Here is a 10,556-nt window from a genome sequence, read left to right as displayed (position 1 = left end):
CTCCTCCTTCAAAGAAAAGGAAAGTCCGTTCTTCTTCTCCTTCAAATATTTCTCCTCATGAAAATTCCGAAAGTGACAAGGATGATGAGGACAATGATGATCTTTCCGCAAGTGAAGATTTTCCCCCTGAATCTTCTATGGCTAAGCTCTCTAGCCTCTTTTCTGATTCCCTGCAAGGAATGGGAGATAGACAATTCTCCAACACCTGCAAGGCTCTCGCTACACTTTGCGATGTCCCTTTGCTGGATGGTGATAGTTCTCTTCGTGGAGTTTCTAGATCAGTGACTCCCGACTTCTTGCATTCCCTCAATAGTCTGGTATATTTTAATCCTTTTATTTCTTCATTGTCATAACTCAAAATTTCTTTCTATATTAATATTTTTTTATATTTTCTCGTAGGCTGGAAAAGCTTCTTTCGTTGTTGCCTCGGATCTAGAGAGGAGACGCGAAAATCTTGAAAAGAAGAATCTTCAATTTCACACAAAGAATGAAGAATTGGAAGCTGAAGTTAAAGGTCTTCGCGAGAAAAATAGACAACTAGAAATTGATTCTTCTTCGTATAAGAACAAAATCTCTAGTCTCCAGCAAGCTAATAATCAGCTTTACGGTATGTTATTTTTCTCTTTTCCCTTCATTCATTCATCCTGTTGTTTTATCTTATTTAAATGATCCTTTTTGCAGACATTTATGGTCTTTCTGATGAAGCTACCCTTCTTCGTTCATTTCCTAATGCCTTGGATAATGATACCCTTCTTGAGCGTCTTAACAATTCCTTAAATAGTTTCTCAAATGATAGAATTTCATCTCTTTCTCTAAATGAGCTTAGATCCAAATTTCGCCTCTTAGAGATTGACCATAGATTTAGTTTAGGCTTAGCCAACCGATTTAAGCGTCTCCTTCTTGATTCTAAAGAGAAAACCAATGAGTTAAGAACCAAAATTAGCGGTCTCATAGATGATAAGGATCGCATCTCTGATCAAGGTGCTAAGGCTTTGGCGAAATTCCAAGAGACTCTTCTTGAAGTTCAACTTGAACGAGATGAAGCTAGCCGCAAGAACATCGAGCTCTGCGAAAGAGAAAACCAAATTCGTTCTCGTCTTCTTATAAGTAATGAGGATGAATTTGTTTGGGCTGCGAAAATCTTAGATGATGCCAGAAAAGATTTAGGTGTAAATGTTAGTCTCCAAGTTGAGCATACATCCTTGATTAGAGATATGATTTCTGACAGAGAAGGTTACTAAATGCTCTTCTTTACTAATCTTTTGCTTCTTATGAATTTTCATCAAGTTAATAATTGATTGTCTTTTGCTCGCAGATTCTGAAAGTAGATATCGTGAAAAGATTGAGGAACTCGAAGCTGAAAAGGAGGAGCTCGCAAAGAATCTTTCTTCTCGCAACGACAAGTATTCTAGATTAAGGAATCAAATCAAGATCACTGTTGCGAATTTTAAGAATGATGCTATGCATTTTCGCAATCAAACTATCCAAATGGTTTGTGACGATCATAATATCCCTCATTCTGATTATCCTTGTTTCTTGAAAGAGATCCCACAGAATACTACCAGTCTGATTATTTCTGATAGCGAAGCTGATGATGAAGAATCTGATGGTGATGAAGGTTCTGATGGTGATGAAGATTCTGACGCAGACGAAGAAGGGAACAAGTCTGATGAAGATAATGAAGGATCAACTAAGAAGTAGTTTTTTCTTCTTCTTCTTTTTCTTTTTTTTTTTTTTGATTCTCTGTAATACTTGTACATTTATTCCTTCTTTCTGTATATTTTTGTTTCTTTCATTTTGACCTGTGGGATTTTTGATTCTCTGTAATACTTGCCTCTGTTATTTGTATCCAAATGAGAGATTTTATAAAATTTTCTTATTTTTATGCCTCAATTTCGCAGTTAATTATGTATAATTTCGCTATCTTATGCGAAGTGAATTTTGATTCTTTTCAAAATTTCATTCATGTGTAGTCTTATTTTGCCTTCCTAATTAAAGGTCTTATTATGCCACCTCTTGTCATTGCGACAAAATCGCAGGACGTCCTTGCACTTTCATGCAAAAACCCATTGATCTTGCCTTAACTTTTTCTTTTGTATTGTGGCCTCTTCAGGAATGTTGCGATAATATGACAGGCCTAAATATTCTTGCGAAAATAAATCCCCATGACATTGTCGTCTTGCGACGAAATCGCAGGACGTCTTCGCACTTTCATGCGAAAACCCATTGATCTCGTCTTATCTTTTTCTTTTGTATTATTGCCTCTTCAGGATTGTTGCACAAATATGACAAGCCTTAATACTCTTGCAAATAAAAAGCCTCATGACATTTGCGTCTTAAGACACTTATCAGCTCCCTAATGGAGGGTGCCGCCCTTCTCCCCCTGGTTGCCCCTTCAAGGAGGCGTACTTCTACCATACAAGGTTAGCTCCTCCCATCCAGTCTTAACAACAACCAGTTGTTTTCGCAGCCTATTATCCCTTTTACCTATAGGGCTTATGGTTACGAGACTGCACCCTAAGTGGGGTTTTCTTCAGGCCGAGTGCAGTATAAGCCAAGACTTGTCAAGAATGGCAAGGTGCGCTTCAAACGCCCCTGGCACTCTTGACTCAACCGTGTACCTCGGCGCCCTGATCAGATCTGCACTCCTTGGGAGAGTCCTTATTACCTTAATCGCCCAACCTAAGTCATATGCTTAAGCTGAGAATCCAAGGTGCCTCTCCCGGATGGGCTTTATTGACCCCAAATCTCTATGACTCGGGTTCCGGTGGCGGTGTAGCCTTTCCCTGATCCATGCAACAGGTACCCCCTTATATGACGTACTTTAGGTCTTACATTTGACTCTTGCGAAATTGCATTCGCGAACTAGGGTGTACGCCATAAAGGTTTGCCCCTTTCTCTTTTGTCATTTTTCTCTGATTGTCTTCTGTAAAATTCATTATTTCTGCGAGAGTCTCGCACATTATCATATTGTATTTGGATTTCGCAATCTCAATTTTGTCATTCAATAAAATGTATTTTTGAGAATTTTACTTATTGCGAGAGTGTCGCAACAACTTAATCATTCATACATTTCTTGTTTTTATTACCTTTGCCATCCTCTGTTTCTTTATTATTTTCTGCTACTGCTTCCTTGGTAGTGGTATGTTCATCATTTTTATTCTGAGCTAGCATTAGTTTTGCAACATCTTTTCTTCTTTTCTTTCGATTGCATCCACCATCAACCTCTCACTTCTCTGTGTATCTTTGATTTTGTGTCGCCAGTTTTCCTTCTTGTTTGCTCTTCCTTCGCAAGATTCTATCTCAGTTTCGTAACACCTCTTTCCTTCAACCCAATCTCCCTTTATGATTCCTACACCACTGGGGTGAGGGAATTTGATGCACTGGTGGAAAGTTGAAGCTACACCTAGAATCCCATGTAGCCAAGGTCGACCAATTAACGCATTGTAGGGTGATTCTACATCAACGACACAGAATAAGATTTCAGAAGATATTACCTTCAATGGAATTCGCATAGTAACCTCCCCTTTAGGCTTGTTAGCAGTACCATAAAAACAAAATATATCCTATATGTTGATGGTATAATATCATCATCTCTTCCTCCCACAGTTTTATAAGTATGATACAATAAGATGTTCACAGAGCTTCCAGCATCTATTAGAATTCTATTAATTGCCCATGAATCTTCAGCTTCATCATCCTCATATTCTTTCGGCTTTGGATTAATTTCTAATTTTACTACCAACGGATTATCATGCACCTCTTCACCTTCGGGAATCTGTTTCTGCCATTCCTTTAGTGGCGAGATTTTCGCAATATTCATAATTTCTCTTCCATCGTTATATCTTGCGAACACTCTACTCAAAACATTATCATGAAAATCTTCAATTGTCTTATATGAATGTACGATAGAGTGACAGAATAGATTTTTTGCTTTTGCACCAACTTCTATGAAGAATGTTTCCTTCTTCTTCATCGTGTTCACTTTGTGATGCTCTGATGGTGGTGGCAATGGTTGAGATTGTGGGTGCCCTACCAAAAAGTGGTTTAGTTTTCCTTGATCTATCATTCTCAGAATAATTCTTTTTTACATTTCTGCAATCATTTGTTGTATGTCCATGAAAATGATGATAAGAACAAAACTCATGGCTTCTGTGGTTTGGAGGTGGTTCTGTTCCCATGTTCCATGGTGTTGGTATATTCTCCATCAAAATTATAGCTTCCCATATTTTCTCCACACTTGCATTTAGAGGTGGCATCTTGATTTCTTCCCATACTACCTTGTGACTTCCTTGTCCTCTATTATAATTTTGTCTTTGACCTCCATAAGTTTCTTGTGGTTAATCGGTGGGAGAGTGATTGGGGTTCAACTATAGTCCAGTCTGAAGTTAGTTTGCAGTAGGCTAGTGTCTGTAGCGGCTTAATACAGTGTGTATTCAATCTGGACTAGGTCCCGGGGTTTTTCTGCATTTTCGGTTTCCTCGTTAACAAAATTTTTGGTTTCTGTGTTATTTATTTTCCGCATTATATTTTATAATTGAAATAATACAGGTTGTGCATTCGTGATCATCAATTGGAAATCCAACCTTTGGTTGTTGATTCATATTGATTGATCATTGGACATTGGTCTTTGGTACCGTCCAGGTATTCCTTGTATTTGATAAAGACTCGCTATTGTTTTTAGCTTGAGTAAAAATCAAATCAAGAGAGAGATATTAACTCCTTGAGATACTTTTATCTAGATTGAGTCTGACTATCTAGTTGATTCTTCTAGCAAAGTATTTCGGAGTTAGTCCATACAGATTGCTAATCGAAATATTGGGTGGTGTTGTTAGACCCCCGCTTTTTCAATTGGTATCAGAGCAGGCAAACACGTTTAAGACCTAATAAGTCCGTGTTTGTAATCTGACTCTATGGACAGAGGTGCTATCTCTATTAACGTACCACCAGTCTTCTATAGCTCCAATTACTTATGGTGGAAATTGTTATGCGAGCTTTTCTTCAATCGCGTGATTTTCAATCATGGGTATATGTGGTGAATGGTTATGATGCGCCCGTTGTTGCAGCTGGAGACATAAATGTTCCCAAGAATATTGGTGAATATAATGCTGCCGAGATTCTTGCTGCAAAGCAGAATTCTGAAGGGTTAAATGCTATCATACATGCCATTGCCCCAAGTCTTCAACACCATGTGTCTAATTGCACTAGGTCTAAAGATGCTTGGGATATCTTAGAAACCGTATTTAAAGGAAACTCCAGTGAAAAGGAAGCTAGGCTTCAAAACCTTAATTCCGATTGGGAGAACCTTCGTATGGCAGATGAAGAAACATTTGATGAGTTTAATCACAAAGTGTCTGAAATTGTTAATGCATCTTTTGCATTGGGTAAGACTATTCCTGAAAAGGACATTGTGATGAAAATTCTCAGATTGCTGCCATCTAGATACGAGTCTAAGAAGCATTCCATCGTTGAGGGGAATAACCTCAATAATCTTTCCAGAAACACCTTGGTTGGGAAGATAGAGATCTTTGACCATGAGCATACATCCAAAGTCGGTAAGGATGTTGCCTTTAAAGCACAGAAGAGCACTAAATTACTTGCCAAAAGTAAAAGTGTTCATGTCTCTGAGGATGATCAGTCTGAGAATGATTTTTCAGATGAAGACCTTGCCAAGTCGGTCTCCTTGATCACAAGACAGTTTAGGAATCTTCTGTCGAAGATAGGTAAACGGTTTTCAAGAGATAAACCTAGGTCATCAGACAAACCTCACAGTCGCGTACCTCCTAAAAACAGGGATGCTGACGAGGATGATGACGAGGACATGCCTCAGTGCTTTAAGTGTAAGGGTTTTCGCCATTTTTCTAACGAATGCCCAAATCGTAGGAAATACATTGGGAACAAAGGTCTAGCTGTAACACTTGATGAAATATCTGAAACATATGATTCCGATGAAGATAGGAAATCAAGTGTAGGGCTCCTTGGTGAAAACATCGATTTTGATACTTGTAGCAATACATATATCAACCTCAATGAGTTCGGAGAAGAAGGAAACCCAATCAAGATGGAGTATTCTCTAACTGGAAATCCTGTCAGTAATGTTTCAGGATCTACTGTATGTCTAGCTGCTTGCACATCTCAGATGCCTGAACACTATCCAAGTTTTACGTGCTCGTTTTGTTCGATGAAGGGACACGAACTATCAAGGTGTTACAAGTACAAGCACCAAATAAGGCACGCCAGCAAAATTCAACGCAGAGCAGATCGATTAGCAAGGAAGCTGAAACTTGCTCAGAAGACCGCCAAGGTATGTAGGATCTTATCTTCGTCTAAGAAGTTGGTTTCCAAGGATAGAGTAAGACCATTTGAAAAGAAAGTATGGTCGAATCATTTTGATAGACAGAAGTCTGAAGATTCCTCCCTTGAGGAAAAAGATGGACAAATCGTTGTTCATCGCAACACAACTTGATTGTGTTGTTGGGAAAATCTTGTCTCATTTGCCTGACGAAAAGAGACAAGATTGAGTGCTGATTCAGGCTTCAGTAAATTTTTTCCTTCTTTTCTTAGATTTGTTATTTTCTGTCTATCAAATAAAATAAAGGGTTATTATCGACAATTCTACTCTTTATAGGGTTTTAGAGTTGGGCGTATACGAACCTGTAAATAGGTTTCGAACCTTACATTCCTTTTTCCTTTTTGACATCCTATATAAGATTGCTTGTTGAGTTAGGTGATTCAATCACACAAATACAGTTGTTTATAACTGTTCTCAAAGCACCATGTCAGATGGAAAGGATGTCAACATGATTGTTAAATCTCCAATCAAGGAAAAAGAAAAATCTCATGTTTCTAAGTCCCTGAAAAGAAAAAGAAGGAATACAAGAAATCCCAGGGCTGTACCTTCTAACTCTCAGAAGTTTTACGATGTTCTTGATGAGTTGAAGGAAGTAAGAAAGGATATTCGTGAAATAAAGGCTTTTGTGTCAAAGTCCTTAAAAATTAAGAGAGCCTTGGTACGACATAATCATCCAAGACAGTTCATTGATATAAACTCCTATCTTCGTGAACCTTATGTTCCAATGGCCATTGACAACAAGGAGTTTGAGAATGATGCTGAATTTTTCAAAGGCATTGTCGCCTAGGATGTCTTCTTTTTGGATTAGTTGGAAGAATAACTAGTGCTTTGAATAGCGATGATTGTGACTACACATAGCTATTTTTGTTTTCATCTTCTTGTGTTATTTTTTAGGTTTATTGGTATTAAATTCTAAAAATATTTGGAGGATGATGTTTATTGAAGTATTTTAATGGTTTGTGATATTGCAATTTTTTTATGGGATATGTATTGTTTACGTCCGTCAACTTGAAGGTCCCATATTGCAGTCAAAAGTAAAGTCATTCATGAATCGGTATTCGTATTGATGAAAGGACGAAAGGACTTTTGACATATACAAAAGTTAAGCCTATGTAATCATTAATTTGATGGAAAATAGGATAAAATCTTTTATTCATCAAGGATAAAGTCTATTATGTCATTATGATGGAATATAGAATAGATCCTTGTATGTTATCCACGGTATTGATCTTCATTGATCCATTTTATTATGTTTTACCGTGAAGGCTCCATTGTGTATCTTATGTTGAGCACCTTACAACTAAGTCGATTTACCTTGGCTTTGTTGGTTGTTCCATAAGATGCTATATGTCGAGCATTAAGAACTAAATTAATCAACTAGTTTGGTTATTTAGTTTGTACTCCATAAGTTTTCTTTCTTATGTCGAGTACATGTACGGTTAAGGTTGTCATATTATATGATGAACTTAGTCGGGGTTCCATAATTTCTTTTATGTTGATCCCAAAATAATTAAATTGATTACTTCGGTGATTAGTTTGGTTATTTGTATTCCAATTAGATTAATTATAGGTTCTCTTGTAATTAATCTAGTTTAGTTTTCATATATTCCACAAGTTCTTGTGTTGAGTATATGAAAGGCTACACTATCATGTTCTTTGGTTAATGTAGTCATATATATTCAGTAAGGTTTTTCTTATGTTGAGTATTTGAACGGTTAAGTTAGTCATCTCCGTGTGATTGACTTAGTCGTAGCTCCGTGAGTTTACTTATGTTGAGCACTTTCAATTGATCACTGTTGTGGTTTGATTTAGTTGCGTATTCCAATTGAATTAATCATGGGTTTACTTGTGGTTAATTTGGTTGAGCTTTGGATATAGAAAATCATTCCTATGGTTTTTGGTGTCCAATATAAAATCCTTCTTTTATTTCGAAATTAAGGTCGCTCTTGTTGTTCTCTCGGGAATGACATCAAATGGGGGAGAGTTCTTTTGAACTTGTGCTTAATGGTAATATCTTGCGGGAAGTGCGGCTGTGGAATTTTATAGGGGTTATCTTGTATCTTAAAACTCCTTGATGAATGATGTTAGCTTCGGCTATTAGATTGCATCTAAATTAAGTTGGTATGTATTTTTTATTTTGGTCATGAAATTTCTCTTGTGGAAATTTCATTATGATCCCATTCTTGTACCTTTGCCAATTTTATTGACAAAAAGGGGGAGAAATATTGTAGTTCACACTACAAATACATATGGTTTTCGGATCATTGTGTAAGGGGGAGTGGTTTCCATGATTGAGATGGTGTATTAACTAAGGGGGAGTGATACATATCACCGTAGTATTATTGTTAAAGTCGTGATACAATTGGACTTTGATGTTATATAATAATACTATGACACTGTATAATAATAATCGAGAATCTCGATTTCTCTCATTGTTATAGCTACGTATATTCAACAACGATGGTGCTAAACTTACAACCTTTGAGATCATTGGAGTACTTGGAAGGACGAAGATTTCAAGGAACGTTGAAGATTAGACTATGGAATAGGAGCCACTAAAGTTTATCTTTTTTGTATTCCATATGTATTGATAGTTTTGTCATTAAAATTGACAAAGGGGGAGATTGTTAGATCATAGCTCGGTCAACCTCGCATGCGTTGCTATCTCAAGCATGTTTGTCAATGTTAGTGATCAAAACTATAAGTCTTGACTTCTAGCCTACATAGCTAAGTCTCGGACTAGGATAGAAAAGTGTAGTTGAGCTCAAGGACTTCATGGTGATTCATCATACAACGACGAAGATCTATACAAGGTACCGTGGAACTTCATCAACAAAAAGGTATGTGGCGACTTGAACATATCTATCACTCAAAAGTCTATCTCTTCTATCTCCTACTTCTTATGAGACAAAAGTCGTATGCTATATAGACTGGATCATACACATTTGACATTTCGAGCTGAGCATTCATTGCTTATCTTTTATCTCGAAATCGTGTGTTGGTAAAGCGTTTCGCTTTGATCAAGTTTATCTTCACCTAGTGACGAAAGTCATGAAAATTTTCAATCACTTTGAGAATTGCTCTGACGTGAATCGGTCTGTGAATAACGGCTACATAGCGTCCTCTGAGAATGTCTCAATGATTGAAATGAGAGTTTAGATTACATAACCATGTATTCCTTGAACTGAAGTTTTTGAACTTTGTTGATCAAGAGAAATCAGGAGGATTATGGAATTGGCTTGCCAAGTCCGCGAACTGACGGAAGTTCTCGACCGAGAATTTCTGCTGGGATTTTCCAAAACTCGTTTCTGTGTTAAGTCCGCGAACTCAGTCCGCGAACTGGCGGAAGTTCTCTTTCCGAGAATTTCTGCTGAGTTTGGAAAACTCAACCGATTAACTTAAGTCTGCGAACTTGTTTGTGAACTTAAGAGGTTATGATCTAAAGATGTGCTCTGAACATGAAACATTAAATTACTAAGGAATGCTTTATGCAAACCGTAGCTATAATATTCATGAGCCGATTCAATCGAATTGAATCATCTTTGTTTCAATTGTGTCTTGTGTAGTTACATAGGATCTCATAGAAATTGAACAAATCTTTAACTAGTTCATTTGAGTCAATTGAACTAGTTATGGTGAAGAAGAACAAGGTTAATATGAAATGCTCATATGGTTAAACTTTTGGGTTACTATGTTGAACCAACATACACGTACACGTTTGGGCATGGTTTTCACGAACCCAATAAACGTCTACCCGAGTGTGTGTGACAAGCTAAGTTTTCGATCTAACGGTTGAGAAATATTAGCTTCAATCTAAATCAGATTTTCATCTAACGGTGAATAAGGATTGCTTTGTAACTAAGGCAAAACACTGATTTGAAGGATATATAAAGGAGACATCTAGCATTGTGCAACACTAATCCCCACAAGTCTGTGTGCTACTAGTGCGCCCGTTAGAGTCGATCTCCATTAACCTTTGATTTTCTTCTCTAAAATCAGGTTAACGACTTAAAGACTTCATTGTGATTGTGAAGCCAGACTGATACTACTTTATCGTAGTTGTGTGATCTGATCTTGCATCTTCTATCGTACGAATACAATCGATTGATTGACTTGAGATCGTGAGAGTTCTCCGATAGGCAAGATAAAGAAGTCACAAACATCTTCGTCTCACTGTTTGTGATTCCTCGACAATCCGCTTGTG

This window comes from Papaver somniferum, chromosome 1 (genome assembly GCF_003573695.1).
Source record: "Papaver somniferum cultivar HN1 chromosome 1, ASM357369v1, whole genome shotgun sequence".
Classification (NCBI taxonomy): domain Eukaryota; kingdom Viridiplantae; phylum Streptophyta; class Magnoliopsida; order Ranunculales; family Papaveraceae; genus Papaver; species Papaver somniferum.
Note: the sequence above shows the minus strand (reverse complement) of the source record.